Raw genomic sequence first — 26,310 nt, 5'->3', positions numbered from 1 at the left:
TTATCATATGAGAGATGTAGTTTGAGCTTTAACGATCGCAACAGCGCCATTTTTAATAACATTAAAACTACACCTCTCTTACGAGAATGTAAGAAATCATTGTCAATATATAACCCAACTAGATTGGGGTCAAATCCCAAAAGAAATAGGGTGTGAATTTGAGCTATCTACGGGTTGATCAACTTATAGTTACCAGTTTTCCTTGAATGGGTTTTTTGGAAGTGTAACAAATAATTACTTCTCAGTTCAGTGTTTGAAATCAATATGATAAGGAAAACCAGAGTTATGTTCACTATGGGTATTTGGATTTGAAAGGCGCTAGTAACGGTTTAAGATTTTTGTGGTAGGTAGGAATAGCAGACTATCCATATTGAAGTTATGTCTAAATGTTTCTCAACCTATTTAGACATTTAATTACCTAACTCTCTCTAACTTAGGAAAAATATATTTCATAACAGGATGTTATCTCAAGTTAATTAATTATTAAATAAAAGTTTAATGCTTCCAAGTCCCTGTTGATAATTCACTCCTTACTAGATTGATTTCTTATCTCAAGCAAATCACCCGTAAGCAAAGTCTATTGTTTTCAACCAATAATCAGTATGTAAAATAATGAAATTAATAAGAAGTTCCTACCACCGTTCGAATGTTGAACACTTAGTTACGTTACAAACCGAAATCATAGATCCCACAACTCGGGTTAAGGGAATTTAGCTACTCATAATAAAATAAGCAAGACAACAAGTTGAATTCATACTTAGATAGATGATCTTACAATAAGATGAATAGCAACAAGTGTTTCTCAGATTTGATCCAGTAGAAAAATTCCAAAACAATTGTAATAAGCTTTCTAAAGAATTAAAGTCAGAAGATAGAGATAAAAGTGCTCAAAACATGAGTTCCAGATGTCCAAGATCCTCAATGAAAACCTTAAAATATGCTTTAAATACTTCAGTTTAATTATGGAAACAAAATCATAGATCACAGTATTTTCTCGGACAGGTGACGACATGTGTGACGGCTTATCAGGAGTCTGACGGCTTATCAGGAATTTTGTCAGCTCCTCTTTACTTTGATAATCTTTGGCTTGGGCTGACAATGAGGCTTGATGGCTTATCAAACATGTGATGGCTTATCTGAGATGTCGTCATTTTTTCACTTTAAAATCCATTCCCTACCTAAGCCTGACGGCTTATCATACTTCTGACGGCCTAACACAGATGTCATCACACATTCCAACTGAAGGATATTCTCTGTCTAAGCCTAATTTTAACTTTCAGAGCTTATCACAAGGCTAACGACTTATTAGACAAGTCATCATCTACTCTTCCTTCTCTACTTGCTCATAAATCAACTCTTTTACTCCCATAATAGTTGATTTTCGTGTATCTCAACTTTTACTACAATATCAAGAAAAAACAATAAAAAACAACAAAAGTTTCTTAAGACTTTACAATTTTTCTCAGTTAAAAGCCTCAAATGTGTTAGCATCTTCTCACATATCATAGGGCCCAACTTGGTGCTTGATGTCTTAGAGAAGGTTTAGTTGATCAAAGAAACACTTAAGGCAGCCCAGAGCTTACAGAAGTCGTATACAGATGTGAGGAGAAAGGATCCCGAGTTTGAGATGGGTAATTTTATGTACTTGAGAATCTCTACCATAAAGGGAGTGAAGAGGTTCGACAAAATAGAAAGGTAAGTCCCTTATATGTTGTTTCTTACAGAATTCTCAGACATTTCGAAAAGGTATCTTACAAGCTCAATTTCCTTCAGATCTAGCTTCATTACGCATTGTTCCATGTCTCCTTGCTAAAGAAATGCATTGGTAACCCAACAGTCATAGTCCCCCTAGAGGGCATAGATATTTTGAATGATCTCTCTTTTGAAGAGGTTCCATCCAATTTCTCGATCATCAGATTGGCAGACTGAGGAACAAAGAAGTTCCCCTGGTCAAAATTCTTTGGCAAAATAAGTTCATTGAGGGAGCTACTTAGGAAGCAGAAGCAGATATGCAGACCAAATATCCTCACCTCTTCTCTGCAAACTCAGAATCAACTTGAGGTAACAATCTTCCTTAGTTTTACTCAGTTCCATGTTCAGTTATAGTTACAATCTTGGTATCAATTACCATTGCATTTAATCTTCATGAAAGTCATGCATTCATGAAATCAGTTCAGCTATGTTCTCAAGCTTCAGTTATGCATGTTTAGTATGAAAGCTCTTCTTATTAGTAGTTTCAGTCATGCAATCATGCTTAGGTTGTGTATGTTTAGTATGTAAACTCAGTCTATCAATATTTCTCAGCTTAATTAGTCTCATTAGAGGACGAATGTTCCCAAGGGGGAGATATTGTAATAACCCATATTTACTTATATTAGTTTAGGTCTCAGTACACAAGTATTTTTATATAAAATTTTTCAAAATACTCAGAATTTTTCACTTTAAGACATACCAATGTGTAGGAAATTCATTCAGCTTTCCAATGATATAAATTTTTCCCAAATCTGATACCCGGGGTGAGAAGTTATAGCATTTTCAGGAAAATAGCATGCCAAATTGTTCATCACCATGTCGCGAAGATAAAAAATGGAATTCATCAGCTTCCAGTGAGACAACGCAATTCCAGCACATCGCAGGGAAGTTTCGGTTCCTGTTTGGCATTTTCTAGTATGCTATTGTGATAACGCCACATCACGCCAAGGGTTAATTAACGCTCGTCCTTTTAATTAGTTTCCCGCCAAATGCCAGTGGCTCACCGCGATACCACCGCATCGCGGTGAAGGCCCGAATTAGGACCTTCAGTGACAAAATTTTAATTCTTTCTAAGGGTAAATTAATCCTTTTTGACGGCCCTAATCAGTCTAAACACGTGATTTAACCCCTAATAATCTAATTATATCATTATTTACTCAATTCGTCTCATGATTAAATTATTCTTTTTCAATTAACAAAACTCGAGCCTTCAAGAACCAAGAATAATTCCCAAGAAATACTCCAAGAATATTCAAGAAGTTAACTTCTCAGGTATGTTAGGTGTTCATTCGTGGGTTCCTTTCACTCATGGAGTCCAAGAACCCTATTTAAAAATACAAGATATAAATTTGTGAATTCTATGCTTGAACGTGATTGTACTCATGTTCATGATATTATTTGGGTTTCAATCCATGATTTAATTGCAAGTTTCATGAAATTAAAATACCTCGTGTGATGAATTATATGATTTTCACGTTAAACCCTTGAACTGCAATTAAGTATTGTTTAAATGATGTTCATGTATTGACTATTATCATATGCATTAACCCTTCTCCCCAAGTGTTTGACAAAATTACTATCTAAATTGAATAGTGAAATCATGACATACAATCCTGTGATCCCATTTGTGTACAAGTTCATGCATCTCAAGTGTTTGACAAAATGCCTAAATAAATGCATTATTAACAAGCTAGTATTCTTATACTTCTAAGATCATGCCATGCTTTACTTTCAATGTTATTGAGTCCTGGGGGTATTCAATACCAAAAAATCTAGTTGTTTACCAAGGATTGATATAAAATTGTTTTAGTAATGTCATGAACTGTAGTATCCAATCAGTTATAGAACTCAGTGAGAGACAGTCTAGTTCAGTTCAGTCTAATAATTAGTGTCATTCAGTTCATAGTAGGATTTAGCACCGAGTGAACCCAAGGATGGGGGCTCACCTGTTAGTAGAGGGTGTAGTTCTTAGTAGTATTCCTTGCCTTCAAGAACTACGTAGCTAGCATAGGTTGAGATATCAACCTTGAAGTTGAGGGTTGATAAGGTATTTACCTAGCAGATGAGGGTAATACCGTTCTTATTAGGAAACCTACTAGTGGAGGGTGACCCTTAGTCCTTTGGGATGACATTCAATGGATCCACACAGAAGTGTCTATACCCGTGGCACATTACAGACATCCTTCCAACTAGGATTACAGGTTGGACCCTAATTAATTCAGATAGGGGCATGTCAGATAAATGATTACCTCCAATAATTTTTGTTTCAGTCTTAAAATAAAACTCAGTTCAGTTTTACAGAATCAGGACTATCATAAATAGTCACTCATTTATCAGTAATTTAGTTATCAAAAATCTCAGATATCAGTTACTCAGTTATCAAAACTCAGTTTCAGTATATATGTATATGCACAATATTGCATACTCAATATTTATAGTAGTTTTAGTTATCTATGTACTCTTATTCAGTTATTCCATATCATTCAGTCAGTTACTGTTCATTCATATGAACCCTTCTATTCAGCCTTACCTCATCTAGTATAAAAGTATATTCCATGTACTGATATGTACTCTTTCTTTACACTATGAGGTCTCATATTATAGGTTCAAACTATTAGGTTCCTGACCGCCCTTAGCCAGATTCAGTTAGTAATAGCAGATTCAGTAGTGAGTCCTCATCTATCAAGGATGTTTCTTTATTTCAGTATAACAATAGATTCTGTATTTTATTAGTTAAAGTTTGTTGGAGGCTTGTCCCATGATCTCCATATACAGACAGTTCAGTTAGAGGCATTTAAGACTAGATTAGTTTACATAGTATTTAGTTTTGCAGATGTTATTATTAATTGCTATATTTATCAATGTTCAGATTGTGAACCTTATGGCATTTCATCTTAACTTCTGCATTATTTTAGTTTTATTATTCAGTGCTCACAGCAAGTACTAGTCATAGGTTAGCTTATGGTCCTCCGGGATTGTAAGAACCGTGTGGCATCTAGGTGCAGACTTGGGGCATTGCATATTATCTAGTTGAACTTTTCCATCATACTAATACCCATCGACCTCCATAACTTTTGGAAAGGGAGAAACATGAGGGGTTTGGTAAAAATATTCTCCAACTGATCTTCACTTCGGCAATACTGAAGCTCTATTGTTCCTTCATTATTGAGATATCATAGAAAATAATACTTCACATCAATGTGCTTGCTTCTTCCATGGTTTATAGGATTCTTTGACAACTTGAATGCAAATTTTTTTTCACAAAATATAATAGTATCTCTTCCCATATTGAATTTCACCTCTTTAAGGATTCTCCTAAGCCAAATAGTTTGACTAGCACAAGTTGTAGCAACTACAAATTTACCTTCTATACTTGATAATGTGACAACAGTTTGCTTTTTGGAGGAATAGGATATAACCCCTGTTCCTAGCATAAAGACATAACTTGAAGTGCTCTTTATACCATCTTGATCTCCTGCATAATAGCTGTCAGTAAAGCGAATCAAATCTACCTTTTCTCTCTTTCTATAGAAAATTCTGAAATCCTTAATTCCTTGAAAGTAGCAAAAAATTATCCTCACAACTATGAGATACATTTTAGTTGGGAAATCCATGTATCTAATTACAAGAATAATAATATACCTGATCTCTACTCTTGTAAAGGTTAGATATATCAAACTACTCATAGTTTGCTTGTAAAAAGTGCTATCCATCTTTATTTAGCTACTGTCTTTGTTTAGTTTCAAGCCAAAATCAACGAGAATGTAGGCTGGATTGCAACTCTGCATCTTACACCTATTTAAAATTTCTTGCACATACTTCTTTTAGGAAAAAAATATGCCATCATAACACTGCATTATTTCTAAACCAAGAAAATAATGCATCTTACCAAGATCAGACATCTCGAATTCATCCATCATAGACTTCATGAAATCACATAATAGTCATTATAATTCCTCATGAATATGAGATCAACGACATACAAACACACAATGAGCATTTTCCCATTCTCCTAAATTTTCACAAAAAGTGTAGACTCATATGGACACTTTTGAAAATTCATTTTCTAAAAATAAGCCTCAATGCGACTATACCAGGCCCCTGGGGCTTGTTTTACTCCATAAACATCTTTTTTAATCGATAAACTTTATGCTCACTTCAAATCTTAAGATAACCAGGGGGTTGTTCGATAAATACCTCATCCTCTAAGTAACCATGTAGAAAAGCTGATTTGACATCCAATTGGAAGATTGGCCATGAATTTTTTGCTACCAAGGAAATTAGCATTCGAATAGTGTCATGCCTTGCAACTGGAGCAAAACCTTCAGTATAATCCTGTAATAATTTAGATTATTAATGAGGGGTAAGGGGGTAATTTAGCCATTATTATTATCATTAGTTAATATAATAAAAGTGAGCTAGCCAAAAGGCAAAACCCACTCCATTGTTTCACGTTTCAGTTACTGAAGGAATAAAAATATTAGGTCAATTGGTTCCATTATTTTTCAGGAGAAAGAAAATCATAGACAAAGATTTAAGAAGGTCTGGCAACATAGAAAATTAGTAGAGAAAGTATTACTCCCATGAGGTATTGAAATTCATCCTTAAGTCTTGGCCATAGGAATTTTACTTAGATATTGCTATTTTGGTTGTCTGTTGCTATCAAAAGAAGAAAAATATCTACAATCCTTATACTGTTCCACTTCTACTAGGATGAATAGATAATAATGATTGAGTAATAATGAGTGGAAAGACTATTGGGCAATGATTGTAGGGTAACTGGAGTTTTATTTATACAATTAGAGTTTAGGAAATTTTCTACAGTCAAAAGAAAAAAATAAATAAAAATAATGTTCTTTCTTGTGTAGTTTTCAATTTGACGATTTAATATAAGAAGGAGACCATATTATTAAACTAATGGTGATTGAAAGTAGAGTTATCAACAATAGAGTGGTGGTTGGATTCCATGATGAGTTTCAACATATTAACTAACAATCTAGTAGCTTTTAGGCCATTATTTTCAATAACATTGTCTAGAATTGTTAAAGCGATCGTTGTTTCTTATTGCATTATTATTGGTACTTTATTTAATTTATTAGCCAGGGCAGTAGATTCAAAATTTTACTTGCTCAGAGATTTTAGAGGATATTTATTGATAGGATTTTTACTACATCAAACTGATTTTTTAATGTAGTCTGAGGTGTTTGTATTCACGGGAGTATATTTTTAATTTGTTGGAAGGGGGAGTTTGGTTTGTGAATTTGAGGAAATTGAGACTTTAAGCTTTGAGTGCTTGCTTTTAAAATATTATTTTAAAATTATATTTTTGTCTACCAGGTGCATGTTTTAGGATGAGCGTGTGCTTGGTAGAACCGGTACAAGGCCGGACGTAAATACTTTATGTCCAAGAATACTAAAATTTCCTTTAAAAAATATTATGTGATGTGATGCATTTGTTTTCTATGAGATTGGAGTATTGTGTATGCTTCTTGGTTTTAATGGGGCATTGCGTATGCTTGCTTTCCTTGAGCATTGTGTTTGCTTCTTGATTTGATATGGGACATTGTGTATGCATCCCTGAGTATTGTGTATACTCTTGATATATATTTGTCACATTGTGTATGCTGCTCGGAACTTCTAGTCTTGGTTAATTACTTAATTATAAATTATGATAAGTACTTAGCGTAAATTATATGGAGATACATGATTCTTGATAAAGGATTGCTGGGCCTCGTTGGTCACCTTATTATGATATAATTTCTGTGTGTAACAACTTTATGTGCTTGGTGTAGTTGTATTTTCTAATACTTGTCCCAGGAGTATTTAAAGTAGTGAACCGATGATCTTACTGATTTATATTTATATTTAGATCACTCTTACTTACATGTCTGCAAATTCTATCACACAAGCTGAAACTAGTGGGTAACGGTTCCTTTGTACAAATTCTATTGCTTTGGTGAGCCTTTGCATTGTTCGTGGAGGTTTTCGTTTCAACTTTATCTTCCTAGTTTATGTCTCATTTTGTTGGGTTTGCATGCCTGAAAGCTTAACTCATGTAACTCTATTTTTATGCTAATACATAACTCTATTTTGATGCTTCATGGTCTTAGTGTGAGCTTTGGAACAAAGAATTAGTTTTTGAGTGATTGTTGAATTTATAGTTTGATTATTAAATTTTATTGAACTATTATTCTCTATTTATTGATGAGTTAAAGTTGTACATATCTTGACTTAGAGTTTATCATCTGGTAAAATGTAAGGAAGATTGGTTCTCCCAACAAGTGCTGTTAACGAGTGCCAGCCACGTCGAGAGATTATTTTGGGATGTGACAAAGTTGGTATCAAAGCCATATTTTAGTCCTCGAGTCATGGAGAAATGTTTAGTAGATTCTTTTTCAAGGGTATGTAGGCGACCATAATTATGAACCTGAGCTTACAGAACATCTAGAAACTTTTCCATTTTTATTCATTATTCGTGCATTGAGTCAAATATAGTCTAACCTTTAATTATTATACGTAGATAGTTAAGAGATGTGGTTCTTCCTCTACTAGACGATTTAATGCACCTACTGAATGGGGTGCTGGACATGGTTCTACGCATGGAGGTGGTCAAGTTAGGTCTCATCCGATTAGGCCTCGGACTAGGACGCAGACCAGTCCTCAGCTTGGAGTTAGGAATGGGGGTCAGCCTCGAGATGTTTCTTTGGAGCAAGTTCAGGGTTAAGTTGTCCAGAATGTTCCAACTGTAGTGCCAACTGTTGTTCCTACTGTTGCATTGCTAGCAGACATTATGGTAAGAATGTTGAATGTACTTGAGGCATTAGTTCCGTTTCAGGTTCAAGCTCTAGCTCACCAGGAAACTTTGCAAATGCAGGCACAAGTTCAGGTGAATGTTACGACTTCTCAGGTACCTCAACCAATTGATATTTGGGTTGCAGTTGTGGGGTAACCGAAGGACCTTAAGAATTTCACGGATCTTAAACCACTGAAGTTTGATGCTACACTATTTTCTATTGAGCCTCAAAAGTTTATCGATCATTGTGAGAAGATACTGACTATCTTAGAATTAAAGGAGACTCGTGGTGTAGAATTTACCACTTTTCTATTCTCAGGGTCTCCCAAGGCATGGTGAACTTTCGCTTTGAGGGGCAGACAAGTAGGGATTCCACCGATCACTTGGTCAGAGTTTTCAGTTATGTTTATGGATAGATTTATTCCATTAACAGACAAGATGACCTGAGACGCCTTTTAAATGAGCTACGAGAGGGATCTATGACAGCTACTAAGTACGAAGCTAAGTTCACTGAGTTGTCCAGGTATATTTCATCCTTGGTTGCAGATCAAAGGGAAAAAGTAAGATGATTTGTACATGGACTTGAGGCTTCTTATTGTAGTCCAGTGATATGGGATGTGCATAATGGATCCTATGCTGAGGTAGTTGATACCGTTCTCTGTTCTCCGTTCTGAGTCCTATTTTAAGATGGAAATGATTAATTGAGAAAACCAAAAGGCACATAAGATAGGTGTATTTAGTGGTGCTCAATATTGGGGTAATGGAATTTTTATTATGGGGAGTCCACACCTACGCATTCAAAGAATGTTGGACAATCTTTGACGAACAGTTATTTAGCTAGATAGGGTGAACCTCAAATTATCGATCAAGTCAGTATCCGCGGTGTTCTAATTATGGTAGAAATCCCAGTGGTCATTGTTATGGACCAAATAAGGCTTGTTATACTTGTGGTGAGCAGGGACATATTTCTAAGTATTATCCTAAGGGAGATTCTGGGTATCGTCAAGATACTTCTTAGGTGCAAAGGAATGTTGCAGGAGCACAAGCCCAAGCTTAGGCGATTGGAGCTACTCTACAGGATTCTGATGGACAAAGTCGATAGGGTATGCAGGTTGCTCAAATAGGGGGTGGACCACTAATACTCTTCTCTATGGATAAACTGGATACTGAGGCACCTAATGTGGTAGTCACAGGTATTATATTGTTAGTTCTTATTAGGGATATTCTCCGATTGATCTTTGTTCTACGTGTTTGTTTGTATCTCAATCTCTTGCTTTATTCTTAAAAAGAAGCGTTGAGACTCTTATTGTGCTATATGTGGTTATGATTTAGTAGGGACACTTTATCAGTAGATAAAGTTTGTGGATATTGCGTGATATTTGTTTAGGGCAGGGATACCATAGTTGATTTGCTTGCCTAGGTTTGACTTTGATGCGATTATGGATATGAACTTATAGACATTTCTTATGCTTTGATTGATTATACTAAGCTTATACCTACCTTTAGTGTGGAAACGTATGACTCTATGACTGAAGAAAAGATAATAGTTTATGTAAGGGCACGTCGAATGGTTGATCATGGGTGTTTGAATTTTATTGCTCCTGTTCATGATGCACGAGCTGAAAATATTATTAGTGATAGTGTTCTTATTGCTCTAGAATTTCTTGGTGTGTTTTAGATTATTTTCCCAAGCTACCTAGGTTTTTCATAGATCATCTTATTTTTCACTTGTCCGTGCAAGTTAGATTTTCCCACTCATTTGTCATTTCTTGTATGACTCTAGTCACATACGAGGACGAATGTTATTTTAAGTGGCGGAGAATGTAATAATCCAGATTTGTAATGAGGAGTAAGTGGGTAATTTATCCATTATTATTACTATTAATTGATATAATTAGTGTGAGAAAGACAAAAGGCAAAACCCACTCCCTTGTTTCACATTTCAGTTACTGAAGGAATAAAAATATTAGGTCAATCGGTTCCAGTATTTTTAGGAGAAAGAAAATCATAGACAAGGATTTATGGACTGGTAGCATAGAAAATCAGTAGAACAAGCAATACTCTCATTAGGTATTGAAATTCTTCCTTAAGTCTTGGGCATGGGAATTTTTCTTAGATGTTACTATAGTGGTTTTTTGCTTCTGTCAAAGGAAGAAAAATATCTATAGTCGTTCTATTGATCCACTTGCACTAGGATGAATAGATAATGATGATTGATTAATAATGTGTGGAAATCCTGTTGGGCAATGATTGAAGGGTAACTGGAGTTATAGTTATACAATTAGAGTTTAGGAAATTTCCTACAAATAAAAGGAAAAAATAAATAAAAACAACGTTCTTTCTTGTGTAGTTTTCAGTTTGATGATTTAATATAAGGAGGAGAGCATATGAGTAAACTACTGGTGATTGAAATTAGAGTTATCAACGGTAGAGTGGTGGTTGGATTATATGACAAGTTTCAACATATTAACTAAAAATCATGTAGCTTTTAGGCCATGATTTTCGATAACATTGTCCAGAATTGTTAAAGATATCAATGTTGTCTATTGCATTATTATGGGTAGTTTATTGAATTTATTAGGCAGAGTGGTAGATTTTAAAATTTTACATTCTCAGAGATTTTAGAGGATATTAATTGACTGGATTTTGACTACATCAAACTGATTTTTTTTATGTAGTCTATGGTATTTGTATTCACGGTAGCATATTTTTAATTTATTGGAAGGGGGCGTTTGGATTGTGTATTCGACGTAAGTGAGACTTTAAGCTTTGAGTGCTTTCTTTTGAAATATTATTTTAAAATTGGCTTTTTGTCTGCCCGATCCATGTGTTGGGCTGAGTGTGTGCATGGAAGAACCGGTACAAGGTTGGACGCATATACTTTATGTTCAAGAATACTAAAATTTCCTTTAAAAATATTCTGTGACGTGATGCATTTGTGTGCTATAAGATTGGAATATATACTTCTTGGTTTTAATGGGGCATTTTTTATGCTTTTCTTGATCATTGTGTATGCTTCCCTTGAGCATTGTTGATGTGAAACAAGAAAATAGAAGCAAGATAGGAATTAAAGATACAAAATAAAGAAAGATAAATACAATTAAATTCAAACAATCAAAATATGAAATAGTGAAATTAACCATAGCACCCCTTAATTGGGAACTAAAATCACCTAATTTAGTATAATCCTCAAGAAGGTAGCAACCTTACTTTCAAATCCAAGGACAATTGTTGAATATCAACAAAGGGCTTTCAAGCTCTCAAAGGAGGCCCTAATATTCAATATCCCAAAAACTAGTAGTTCAGCCCTTATAGCTAACTAATTATACTAAGGGCTAAAATAAATAAAGAAAGACCAAATTTTCCTTCATTTAAATTACAAGCTAATTTAAAGGTAGACACTTCGAATATTAAATATCTTCAAGTCAACTATATTGGAACCTTCCAAAAAATCCATCTTCATCCATAAAGCTTGAAATGCTTGATGTTCCTTAGCTTGACTTCTTGTGAAAGTCCTTCTTGAATTAGCGTCACTTTGATGACTCTACCCTTCTTCAAAAGAATTCTTCCTCGAATTCACCAATCCTACATCAAAAAGATATAAATCAGCAACATTAAAAACATTATGGACCAAATACTCACATGGTAAGTCCACTTTGTAAGCATTATCTCCAATCTTCTAAAGTACTTGAAAAAGTCCATCTCCTCATGGCATAAGCTTATTATTCCTTTTGCTTGGAAATATATCTTTCCTAAAGTGAACCCATACACAATCACCAGGTACAAAAGTAACTTTTTTTCATCTTTTGTTGGCCCTTTTGGTTGCATCTTTGTTGGCCTTCTCAATTCGCATTCTTACTTTCTCATGGATTTTTTTCATAACTTTTGCCTTAGCTCTTGCATCTACACTCACTATAACATCTTTGGGTAAATGAGTTAAATCCATTGGAGTTAAGGGATTAAAACCATAAATATTCTCAAAGGGGGTTATACCAATAGATCTATGAAGAGTTTTATTATATGCAAACTCAATCAATGGAAATTGATCCTCCCAAGAAGTTAAATTTCCTTTAACCACCTGGTTTGACCATCCGTTTGAGGATGACAAGAAGTAGAAAATAGCAATTTGGTTCCCAAATTTCCCTACAAACATCTCCAAAAATGGCTAAGAAATTTTGAATCTCTGTAACTAACAATTGTTTAGGGAACACCATGCAATTTCATCACATTATAAACAAATAAAGTAGCAACATGAGATGCATTATAACTTTTATGACAAATAATAAAGTGAGACATTTTTGAAAGTCTATCCACAATAACAAAGATGTTATCCTTAACATTCATAGTCCTAGGGAGGCCAACAACAAAATCCATGGAAATATCTAGCTAAGGAAAAATAGGAATAGGTAAAAAGGTATACAAATCATGGGGTTGGGTACAAGATTTAGCATGCTTACAATCCAAACACCTAGCACAAATTCTTTCCACATCTCTTATCATTTTAGGCCAAAAGAAATGTTCACTCAGAATAGTTAAGGTTTTTAACACTCCAAAATGACCCATCAAACCTTCATTGTGTTCCTTTTTCATTAATAACTCTCTCCATGAAGACATAGATACACAAAGTTTTCCATTTCTAGAAATGTAGCCCTCGTTCAATTCAAATGTAGGAGTTCTAAGTTCATTTCCCTCTTTAACAACTTGCACACACCTATTCAAGCTCACTTGACACTGTCAAAGACTTTTCCAAAATCATCATTATTAGAATATAACTCCAAACTCTCAAAACCTATCAACCTAGATGTCATGGTATTCATCAATGCATATTTTCAAGACAAAGCATCCGCTACAATATTCTCTTTTCCTTGCTTATAATTAAACACATATGGAAAAGAATCAATGAACTCTATCCACTTGAAACGCCTCTTATGAAGCTTATTTTGGACCTTAATATGCTTCAAAACCTCATAATCAATTCTAATCAAAAACTTCTTATGTCACAAATAATGTTGCCAATTTGCTAAATCTCTCACTTAGGCATACAATTCCTTGTCATAGGTAGAATATTGCAATGGAACTCCTCTTAATTTATTACTAGAGTAAGCTATGGGTTTCCCTTCTTACATCAAGTCCACACCAATGCCCACTCCTCTAGCATCACACTCAATTTCAAACATCTCTCAAAGTTGGGAAGTTGAAGTAATAGTGTGGAACTAAGTTTCTCTTCCAAGATTCTAAAGGCTTCCTCTTGTTTTATACCCCAATTAAAAGACTTATCCTTCTTAATGAACTCGGTTAGAGGAGCAGCTAAAGAACTAAAACCATTCACAAATCTCCTATAAAAACTTGCCAACCCATGGAATCTTCCAACATCACTAATGGACATAGGAGTTGGCCAACTTCTAATAGACTCTACCTTTTCATCATTCACCTCAACTGCTCTTGAACTCACAACAAAGCCAAGGAAAACAACTCGGTCCGCATAAAAAGAACACTTGTTAAAATTCACATTCAACTTTTTATTTCACAACAAATCAAATATCATTCTCAAATTTTGCACATGATCATCCAAACACTTGCTATAAACCAAAATATCATCAAAATAAACCAAAACAAAATTATTAATAAATGACTTAAGCACGTGGTTTATTAATCGCATAAAAGTGCTTGGAGCATTGGTCAGCCCAAAAGGCATCACCATCCACTCCTATAATCCAAACTTAGTCTTAAAAGCGGTTTTCCATTCATCTCTGAATTTTATTCAAATTTGATGATATTCGCTTCTCAATTCAATTTTAGAGAATAAGGTAGCACCGCACAATTCATCTAGAATATCATCAAGTCTAGAAATGGGATGTCGATATTTTACCATAATTTTAGTAATGGCACGATAATTTACATACATCCTCCATGTCCCATCCTTCTTGGGCACTAGAATTATGGGTACCGCACATGGACTTAAACTTTCTCTCATCAAACCTTTATTGACAAGTTCCTCCACTTGTCTTTTCAATTCTTTAGTCTCTTAAGGCTTGCTCCTATAAGCCGCTTTGTTGGGTATTTAAGAACACGACAAAAAGTCAATTTCATGCTCTATTCCTCTCAAAAGAGGCAACCCACTTGGTATTTCTTTTGGAAATAGAACTTCATAATCTTGTAACAAAGAAGAGAAAACACTTGGCAAAGATAAAGAGGTTAGTTCATTGTGAGGAAGCAAAGAATAACCTTTGGGTTTACTAAATATGACTTAAGTAGCATCCTCAATGTTTAGCTCTTTCGTGCTCCCTTGATTTTGCAAAATCATGCATATTTTCTCTTTTTTTATTATATTTTTTTGTTTTTGTTGCTAATCACCTCTCTTTTTTTGTAATAACTCATTCTCATTTGAGCTCTCAACCTCTCCTTTTTCCTCTATTGAGTTATCATTTTCTCTTTCTTTACTCTCTCAATTTTTTCTTTCAACTCTTCATTTTTGTATATTCCTCACTCACTCTTTAGAAAGTGGATTAAGAATGTGCTTTTTACCATCCTTAACAAATACATATTTATTTGAACTCCCATCATGTTTTGCCCCCATATCATATTCCCATGTCAATCCCAACAATAAATGACAAGCTTATATTGGTACAACATCACAAAGTACTTCATCATGATAACTTCCAACCTTGAATTTTATCAACAGTACTCTCTTGGTCACCTTGATTTCACCACATTCATTAAGCCATTGTAATATATACGGTTTTGAATGCCTTCTTGTTGGAAGTTTTAATTGTTTGACCATAGATATACTAGCAACATTGAAACAACTTCAACTATCAATGATAAAGAAACATAATTGTTCTTGAACTCTACACCAATTATGAAACAAGTTCTCCCTTTGATCAAGATCCTCCCTTTCTAGAGCACTCATACTACTCCTCACAACAAGAACAAGCTTCCTATCATCATTAATTTCTTCTCCTTCACCTTCTCCCATAAACTCATCACTACTATCATCCTCCACGTGATCATCTTTAGATTCATCTTCGATTTGATAACCACCATTATTCAATGCAATGATAGTTCTTCTATTTGGATACTCATTTTCTTTATGACTATATCCTTGAAATTTAAAATACTTTATTTTAGATGGAGTTTCGAGTTTAGCTTTGTTACCTCCATCATTGTAGTCCGCCTTTTGTTTGTCTTTGTCCAAGTTGGACTTTAATTCTTGCTTTGCATCTTTGGATTTTTCCTAGGTGTGAGATGATTTCCAAGCTCGCTTGTTTTAACCCATGAAGAAGAAGAATATTACACCACCTTGAGTGCCATTTTATAAGCTTCATATAAAGTAGAAAGATGATGCAATTCCAGTGGTTGCCTTACCTGTTTATTTATGACCGAGATAAATCTTTCCATAAGCTTCACCTCTTCAACATTGACATTATCTCGAAGCATAGTATGCTATAGCTCCGCATAATACTCTTCCACACTCTTACTTCCTTGTTGAAGATTGTGATACTTCTTGAGTGTATTTTACTCATAATATTAACCCATAAACCTTTCTATCATACGCCTTTTTATGCCATTCTAACTTGTAACAAAGTGTCTATTCACCAAAGCATCTCTTTTAATTTTCTCCCACCATGTAGAAACAAAACCCTTAAGGTGACTTATAGAATAATCAACCTTTTTAACATTACTCACATTGTTGATATTATATTGCCTTTCAAGTTTCACAATCCAATCATGGTATTCATTCGGGTCACTACTTCCTTTGAAGAATGGAAGGGTAACCTTGATGTTGTTGAATCCTCGATGTTCATCATCATTCCTTCTATTATATTCTCTACCATAAATCGGATACCACCCTCCATTTCCCCCTCTTGTTTCTCTCCCACCCATCCTCTCTAGTCGAACTTGATCATTGGCTCCATAATCATAATTATCACCATCAAAAGAATCATTCTCTTCAAGGTTATGTTGGGCTCCCACTTGAGTCATATTGTGTTATGGTGAAAGATTTCTTTGTTGATTGTCCCCCCCCCCCCCCCCCCCCCCCCGAAAGTATTGCTTGATTTCAAACTTTTGGTAAAGTAGCATCAAGAGAGAGGGTATCTTGCACTAACATGTGGGATGAATTTGTATCAACAGGAGTCTTACTTGATCCCTCATTATGTTGACCAATTGGATTGAAAACCTCAAGTGGTTGCTTTGGTATTTCTTGATTTCTCACCCTTCTATCCATATCTTCAAATTTTTTCTTTATTTTCTTCATTTCTTCCAATAGCTTTTGCAGTAAAATTTCCATTTTTCTAAATAATTCTCCCTTCAATTGAGTCATTATACCTACAAAATAAATAAAAAGTTAGTAGAAAGAGTTCCTCATCACTCACTCACATCATGATTTCCTCTTTTTGTCACTCACACTCATGTATCACTCTAAGGCCAAAGGCTTTTAAGGCTACTCTCAAATGAACTCACCTCACTCTTGCTTGTTACCACTCTTGAATAACTCAAGGTTGAGATTCAACATCGCCAAATAATTCACAAGTAGTACTACTTCTTCGGATGGAATGGAGTTTTTGTAATCAAGAACAAACAATTAAAACTAACGGACAAGGAAACAAATAAGTATACAATGAATTTAAAGAAAATAAAAAGGAACAAAAAAAAATTGATACGAATAAATTAAACGGACAAAAACTAGTTTAACATTAAATATGAATTAATACTCAAAGCAAACTATCTAAAATTAAAAAGAAAAGAAGAAACAAGTTTGGAAGATTTGAACTATTTTATAATTCTCAAATTCGTCCTCTTCAATACCCAAATAAATTAGCTCAAATTTGAGATATAACTTCCCCACAACTTTACCAACAATTTCTTCAACCAAACATCAAATCAACAAAACCCATTTTCAAGTTTATTCTTCAGGATGACTTTCAATTTTTATTTTTTGGTCATGTATGTTTTTATTATTTTTGTAAAGAAAGCAACAACCTGTAACTCAAGGAATAATATCAAACAACATTCAATCAACTTTGATTTTTTATTGAATTTTTTTTTGAAATATCAAAACCCCAAGACTTAGGTGTGTGAAAACAAATCTAATCCAAACTCTTGATACCAATTTGATGTGAAACAAGAAAATAGAAGCAAGATATGAATTAAAGATACAAAAGAAAGAAATATAGACACAATTAGATTCAAACGATCACAATATGTAATGGTGAAATTAACCAAAATACTCCTTAATTGGGAACTAAAAGCACCTAATCTATTAGAATCCTCAATAAGGTAGTAACCTTACTTGCAAATCCTAGGACAATTGTTGAAAATCAAAAAAGGGCTTTTAAGCTCTCATAAGAGGCACAAATATTCAATATCCCAAAAACTAGTAGTTCAACCCTAATAGCTAACTATTTATACTAAGGGCTAAAAGAAATAAAAAAAAGACCAAATTTATGTTCATTTAAATTATAAGCTAATTTAAAGGTAGACACTTGGAATATTAAATATCTTCAAGTCATCCGTATTGGAACCTTCCAAAGATTCCATCTTCATCCATAAAGCTTGAACATGAAGGTCCTTAGCATGACTTCTTGTGAAAGCCCTTCTTGAATTTTTGTCACTTTGATGTACGTCAATTGTGTATGCTTTTCTTGAGCATTGTGCATGCTTCTTAATTTGATATAGGATATTGTGTATGCTTCCTTGAGTATTGTGTCTACTATTGATATATATTTGTCACATTGTGTATGTTGCCCGAAACTCCTGGTGTTGGTTACTTAATTAATTATAAATTATGATAAGTACTTAGTGAAAATTGTATTGAGATACATCATTCTTGATAAAGGATTGTTGGTCCTCGTTGGTCACCTTATTATGATATAATTTTTGTGTGTAATAATTTTATGTTCTTGGTGTTGTTGTATTTTCTAATACTTGTTGCAAGAATACTTAAACTAGAGAGTCGATGATCTTACTGAGTTATGTTTATATATAGCTCACTCCTTACTTACATGTCTGCAAATTCTATTGCGCAAGGTGAAACTAAAGGGTGACGGTTCCTTTGTACAAATTTTATTGCTAAGTGAGCCTTTGTATTGTTCGTGGAGGTTTTCATATCAACTGTATTTGTCTAGTTTTTGTTTCTTTTTGTTGGGTTTGTATTCCTGAATGTTGAACTCATGTAACCTTATTTTAGATGCTCCATGGTCTTAGTGTGAGATTTGTGACAAAGAATTAGTTTTCGAGTGATTGTTGAATTTATAGTTGGTTATGAAATTTTATTGTATTATTATTCTCTATTTATTGATGCGTTGAAGTTGTACATATTTTACCTTAGTTTTAATCATCTGGAAAAGTATAAGGAAGATTGGTTTTTCCGAAAAGTGGTGTTAGCAGGTGCTAGCCACGTTGAGAGATTATTTTGGGACATGACAAATCCACACCATACACTTTCTTGTATCTTTTAGGCACCAATTGTACCTTATACTTGTTGATTTTGCCATTTTCTTTCAGTTTTGTCTTATAGAACCACTTTACACCAATAATTTTGTGCTTATAAGGAAGGTTAATAAGCTCCCAACAATCATTCCTTTCAATAGCTTCATTTTCACTATCCATCGCCTTTCTCCATTTTGCTTCCCTAACAGCACTCTACAAAATAATTGGGCCATAGTCTAAAAACAATGAGAAATGGTTAATCACATTATTATTTACATTATCTCCTATTACGTCATAGTTCATCATCATCACGGGATTTTTGCAAGCATGATGAAGAGGCTAAGTTGTTGCATCAGTCTCTTCTAAAGTTAGAGGTAAAGTTTCAACTGTTAGTGAACTTTTCACAAGAGTTAGTAAAATTTCAACAGCTCAGGGAGTTGAATTCTCTTCACTTTCAGATATTGCATCTAGTTTTTTGACTCCTGTATCAAATATGATAAGAGTAGACTGCTGTATACTCCAAATATCAAGTGTTTTTTTCATCAAAAATAAAATCTCTGATACTATTGTAGTTTTTTTTCTTCATCCCAAAATCTCATGCTTGCTCTGATGCCACTGTAAACAGATGCACAAAGGAGAAAAATATGCAGAGTCAATATACTAAAATTTAATAGAACTCTCTTGACTATTTTTCATAGTCTATGGCTGCTGATTTTATAGGTAGAACAACATAACAAAATAAACCAAAAATCTGAAAAGACTAACTTATATAATTCCTAAAAAGTAGGAAACAAATTCACAATGAACTACTCTCCTAAAGACTAGGACAAAGCTGGAAACAAGACTTTATTTGATGACTTTATTTTCTAATAGGCTACTGGTTTCTTCTTTTCCTCTTTGTGGTACCTGATGATATAATTTCATTCATATGCAATGAGATTACCTCGTAGCTCGTTATATGTCATGTTATGAAAATCTCTATCTTCTAGGATTAAAACATTAGTTTCTTATATTTTTGGGAGACTTCGGAATAGCTTCTGGACTTACAAACTATGTGGATAGATAATCCTAATGATTTCAGTTTGCATATGATCTTGATGAATCTGGCAAAAATTGTTTCAATCTTCTCATGTTCTTCCATTTTGAACAACTCGAATTCATTGACTAGGGCAATAATATTTGACTCTTTGTCTTTTATGGTTCCTTCATAGGTTACCTTTAATTTGTCCCATATTTATTTTATAGTCTCGCAGGTTGATATCTTTTCGTATTCTTCTCCACTAATTGCACAAAGAATTAGACTTATAGCTCGTGCATTAGTTCAGATTACCTCTTGTAGTTCGTTGGTAACCTCAAAGTTTTCAAGATCTTCTACATCAGTACTGCTTGATTCTTTGTCCTTGTCCTTTTGGTTATATTTGAGTCCAGGAATCGGCTTTGGTCCCATCTTAATGATAACTTACGCTTAGAAGTAATATGATTAGACAAAGATTCTCATTCTATTTTTTTTAGTAAGATTAGTGTTTTCCATTAAAGTATGGCGGTCTTGTGGAGGGGTGACCATTTTGAAAAAGTTCACTGAGAATTTGATAGTTTGCCATTTAATGTTTTCTCACGTACAGTTAAGCAACACTATTAGGGAAATTTACTCTAATATAAATTGAAATTCAAGAGGGGGTGAATTAAAAATTTTTGCGAGTCAACTATTGACTCCTTATAGTCAACATGCCTGCAGATCAGTACACTTTACAAAACAAATTAGATTTGAAATAAGCAAACAAGTAAATAATAAAATTTAAAGTAAAGACACGAAGATTTATCTAGGTTTAGAACACCAATGTGGTGCCTACTTCCAGTCCCTTGGATTTTAATGTTTCATTAGATCTTTCAATATCGGGATCAATTAAATTGATTAGAAACAAGTTTCTAATACTTATTTTGTTCTTCAGATCTTTTGACATATCTTCAATTTGTATTACAAAGTTGAATCGATCCTATTTTTTATACATCTATTGTCAACTAAGTGTTACAAAGTTTTGTGAGACAAAGGTTGAGTCACTTTGAGATTTTTCTTGAAGTTGTGTGGTGTCTTCTTTCTTGTGTTTTGTCCTTTATTATAGTCTTCTGCTGCATATACTTCTTTTCTTAATAAGGAAATGCAATAGATTTCTTCTTAATCAAGGATTTGAGTTAATTCTTTGATCTAGGAAGTATCAACTTTATGGAATATCCATACTTAGTTCAATTTTTCTTTCTCACAGCTATACATGTTCATATCAGATATGTCCATGTAAAGGGTGATATCTTCCTTCTCCTTTGGTCTTTCCATAAGGTTCGTCAATTTGCCTTGTCCATTTGGATCTTTAGTTGATATGATTTTTGTTACCTTCTTAAACGATATTCTTCTTTGATGTGGCTCCATATTTAGCACGATCTTCTTTGAGAGAGTATTCCTTGCATTGTGAGATATATCCTACCATTATTTGAGATCTTTAATGTCCTTTGTGTGAGATCTCCTTCCATCGTTAGGGATCTTTAATATCTTGCAAGGTTCACTTATTATTTTATCACTATTAAAACATAAAACATAAATATAGGAGGCTAACACCGCACTAATGGTTAATGAAATGGTTTCTCTTTGTACGGTTTGGACAATCTTCCTCCCTTTGAGCTAGTTATTGGGATGCTAATTAGGCTCAAAACTTAGTTTTACAGTTTACCTATCATTTATAGTAGGAAGAGTAAAACACCACTCTACAAGTAGTAATTACATAGCTTATAATATCCCAGAAAATTACGATTAACATTATTTCTATTTAACCAAGATAACTTCTTCTTTTTGGGGCTACTAATTAAATAGTAGTTGAAACTAAAAATCAAAAATTATTTGGGTAAGAATTTTGGGGTAAACTACAAAAATGACTCCCATAGTGGGTTACTTTACTTTTGTGTCCCCATAACAAAAGTACTTCCTCCGTTTCAAAAAGAATGACCTACTTTGACTTGGCACAAAATTTAAGAAAATAAAGAAAACTTTTGAATCTTGAGGCCTTAAATTAAAGTTGTGTCAAATTTACCAAAATGCCCTTTAATCTTGTGATCCTAAATATGCCATGTGGAAAGTAGAAATTAAAGTATTGCCAGAAAAGAAAAGGGATCATTCTTTTTGAAACGAACTAAAAAGGAAAGTAGGTTATTATTTTTGAAATGGAGGGACTAGTATAAAACTAGCCTTCATTTTTTTCATTTATACAACAATAACTTTTTACACCCCTACACCTAAAATACTTTTAAACAACTCTCTCAACTTATATTTTCTTTTCTTTTTGATTCAGTGATTTTTACTTCCTCCCCCTCCCCCCTCGGCCCCCTTTTTATTATTCGAAAACTCTACTTTTGTAACGTCCTGAAACCTGGTCCCAAGGCATCACCCGGTGCTCAAGACTACGAGTAGCCTTAAGCTAACCCTAACTGTCTGTTACTAATAACAAAGGAAATGTAGACATAAAAGTCATACAAAATGCTGAATACTGTCTGAAATAACAAAGAATTGTCTGAAGTAATGTCTGAAATCTCAATACTGAATGATCTAAATCAAAACTAGCAGTCTGATAAGCCTCTACTACTAATAACTAGAGAGTTTGCTAACTTGAATTGTCTAAAAAAAATACTAAATCATATAAACTAATAAGCTGGAAAATCTGAATAAATAAGTTTTCGAACTATGAAGACTCACCAACTATTGGATGTAGATGGAAATACTTGAACTACTTACGTTGCTGATACTGAGAACTTGAACCTACATTATGAGACAATGTAGCACATAGAAGTATATGTGGATCAGTACTTTGAAGTGTATTGTGTATATGGGGTGAAATTCGTAAGTAAAACATCATCTCATCATTATTTATAAAATAAAGCATGCTAAATGTAAATGACTCACACAAGCTAGAATATCTGAAATACTGATATCTGAAATCATGAATAGCAAATCATACTTTGTAAATCTAGTGAGTCATAACATTTATTTCTAAAAGTTGTACTAGTACTCTATCTTTAAATCATACTGTCTAAGTGTAAAAAGGGCTCAATACTACGTCTAAAATTTGAAAGCTGAAATCTATGGCTAATACCTTTCCGTAAAGTATAATCTGAATAAAATTGTGAGCCTTTACACTTAATTTTCTAAAAGCTTTTCTGTTATTCTTTTACTTTAACTAGTAGAGAGGTTCTTATAACCGACATAAACCATGTGAGCTAACATGAAGTGCAACATCTCGTTCCCTTAAGGGGAAAATCTCACGATGGAAAGAGGTGTCATACTCTTGCCAAGGCGTATAACCTGAGCTAAGTGATCACATCTATAACTGTCATCCACGTAAAAATGGAAATAATATGATAATCTGTACCTACAGTGATTACGTAGTTCTGTGTAAGATAGGCCATGCAAATCCCACACTTCCCACTCAGTGCTAAGTACTATTCCCTTTAAGTTGTGTTCATTCTATTGAAATCCACTTTAAAACTAGCAAAAGGGTTATTCTGAAACCAATTATGCTTTTATCTAATTAAATATGTAAATAAAGATGTTCTGAATTTTGTAATCTGTAGTAAATCTGTAAAGTTGATTCCAAATCTTATCCAAGGATCAAAAGATCAAAGCTTTATTGAAAATATATAATTAATCTGATCATAAGATGCTTAAAGCATCATCTTTCTTGAAATATCAATATATAAACTTGGGTTTGATAACCCATGCATCAAATACATGTTAAAACATCATAATAATCATGCTTGATAATGAAAACAATGATAATTCATCAAAAAATCAGGAAATTACTGCAATAGGCATGAAAATATAAAAATAGACATGCAATTCATCATCTAAAATACTTTAAATCTCATGATCTTGCAAATAGCAATAATGGGTATGAACCCTAATTCAAATCTCATGAATATTCTTCAAAATTATATGAATTTGTAATTAAAACTTGGTTTTGGGAACAAAGATGGAAGAGGGTCCTTGTTCATAAAACCCCATATACCTTCATAGATGATTAGATGAAGAATCTTGAATTATTGATTACAATTTGAGTTCTTGAAGATAAGTTCTTGATTTTCTTGTCTTGGGAATCCTCAATTTGGAGCTTTCTTGGAGAAACAATGGTGGATTTTGATTTCTTGGAGAAGAAGCTTTGAACTGTAGGATTTTTGTTTGAGACAGAATTGATGAATAATGAGCATAATTGGCTTAGAATGAGTTTAATCCTGTGTTTTGGATGGATTGGCGGCTTGGAAATTGACCAAAATACCCCTTTTAAACTTTTTAATCGGAACTGAAAGGAAAAGTCTTTCGAACTAGCATGCCACTGTGGCGTGCCACTATCGCGGTAGCTCACTAAAAAATGGACAAGTGGGAACTGAAAGTTCTTCGCGATGCACCACCATCGTTGTACTTTATGGAAATGCCATTTTGGCCATCGGTGCAATGCGATACCATCGCATCGGCCTACTGAATTCGGCAATCGGGAAATTGAACGCACCACCATCGTTGTACTTTATGGAAATGCCATTTTGGCCATCGGTGCAATGCGATACCATCGCATCGGCCTACTGAATTCGGCAATCGGGAAATTGAACCTTTTCGCAATACGGAGCAATCGCAGAAGTCCACTAGAATGTGACAATTATGAAATTGTCCTTCACTACGACGCAGTGACTTCCCAGTAGGCACACTACTTTACTAAAATTGCCATAACTTCTCAACCGTATATCAGATTTAGGCGAATTTGGTATCAATTGATAGCTTATTCAATTATCTACCCAATGAAGGATATAAATCTGGAAATTTTATGCATAATAAAAGTTATTCATATTTGAAACTAATCTTTGACATTCTAGGAGCGAAATTAAGCTAGGAAAAAGTACAGGGTACAATTTTTTTTTCCCTTTTCTTCTCTTTACTTCTTCTATCTTTTTTTTCATTCTTTTATCTTATTTATTTTTCTTTTTAAAAAATTTTCTCAATGTTTATTTTTTTCTATTTTTCTTTTGTCTTTTTTTCTTCATTTTTCGTTTTTCTCAGCCTTCATTTTAGTCTTTTATTTTTTTCTTTTCTCCGCTCAACTTCTCTTTTTCTATTATTTTCTTTGATTCTTATTCTTTCATTTTGAAAAAAAATTATTTTTCCCTTAACTATTACTATTTTTCTTCTCTTTTCTTGAATTTCTTCCAAAAAAGAAGTTACGCCTTATAGGAAAGAGTTGGCACTACATCGTATCCTTATATATGAAATTCTCTATGAATCTTGCCTTAAGAGAAAGAATTATCCAGAAGACTTTCAAATAATAAGTTACGCTCCGACAAGAGTTGACATTACCACAATGTGCTTTGATTTATAAGATGCTCCATAACTCTTGCCTTAGAGGTAAGACTTACCCCAATATCCTTCAAACAACAAGTTACGTCTCATGGTTAAGAGTTGATGCTTCCACATTATGTCTTGATTTATGAGATGCTTTACAAATATGGCCTTAGAGGAAAGACATAGCCTAGTGACTTTAAAGAAACGACGTATGGCCCATAAGCAAGAGTTTACACTACCACATAGTGTCTTGATTTATGAGATGTTCTATAACTCTTTCCTTAGAGGCAAGACTTATCCTAAGGACGTTCAAAAAATAAGTTACATCCAATGGGAAAGAGTTGGCACTATCACATTACATTTTAATTTATAATATATTATATAACTCTTGTTTTAGAGGCAAGACTTGCTTGTTGCCGACTTCACAACATATAGTTAAATAGTTTTTTAACCAAAATTCAAGAGGGAAACTAATTTGGCAAAATTGTAAGTAGAAAAGGTGTGAATGAAGAATATTAGTGTTATTTATAGGTGAGCTTAGGGATAAAACTAATGAGATACACTTGAGGTTAAAAAATATAATTTGGAGGGTTCGAAAAAATGATAATTAGTTTTGTGAATGTTATTTTTCTCTATGTTTAAATACAGAAAGGACCCAAATAAATAAGTTATACAACTATATGTGACTCTATGGGCTATCTTTCAAGTATGGAACTAAATCATTTAATAATACATAATTGAATATTAGAAAATTCATTGTGTTTATTGAATAATCATTTGTTTGGTTTTGGAATGGTCCATCAGGTCTAATCATCCCTTGTTTGTCCCCTCCCCATAAAACCGTTAAGTTCACATTGCTAAAATGGTGCACATTCATAAAAGAATCCTATGGACTATTACTACGGTAAATTATTACTTATTTCTTATTTCATCCATTCGCTTTGCAAGAGTTTGATTTCTAAAAAAAAAA

This window comes from Capsicum annuum, chromosome 7 (genome assembly GCF_002878395.1).
Source record: "Capsicum annuum cultivar UCD-10X-F1 chromosome 7, UCD10Xv1.1, whole genome shotgun sequence".
In the NCBI taxonomy this organism is placed as follows: domain Eukaryota; kingdom Viridiplantae; phylum Streptophyta; class Magnoliopsida; order Solanales; family Solanaceae; genus Capsicum; species Capsicum annuum.
This window is presented reverse-complemented; position numbering follows the sequence as displayed.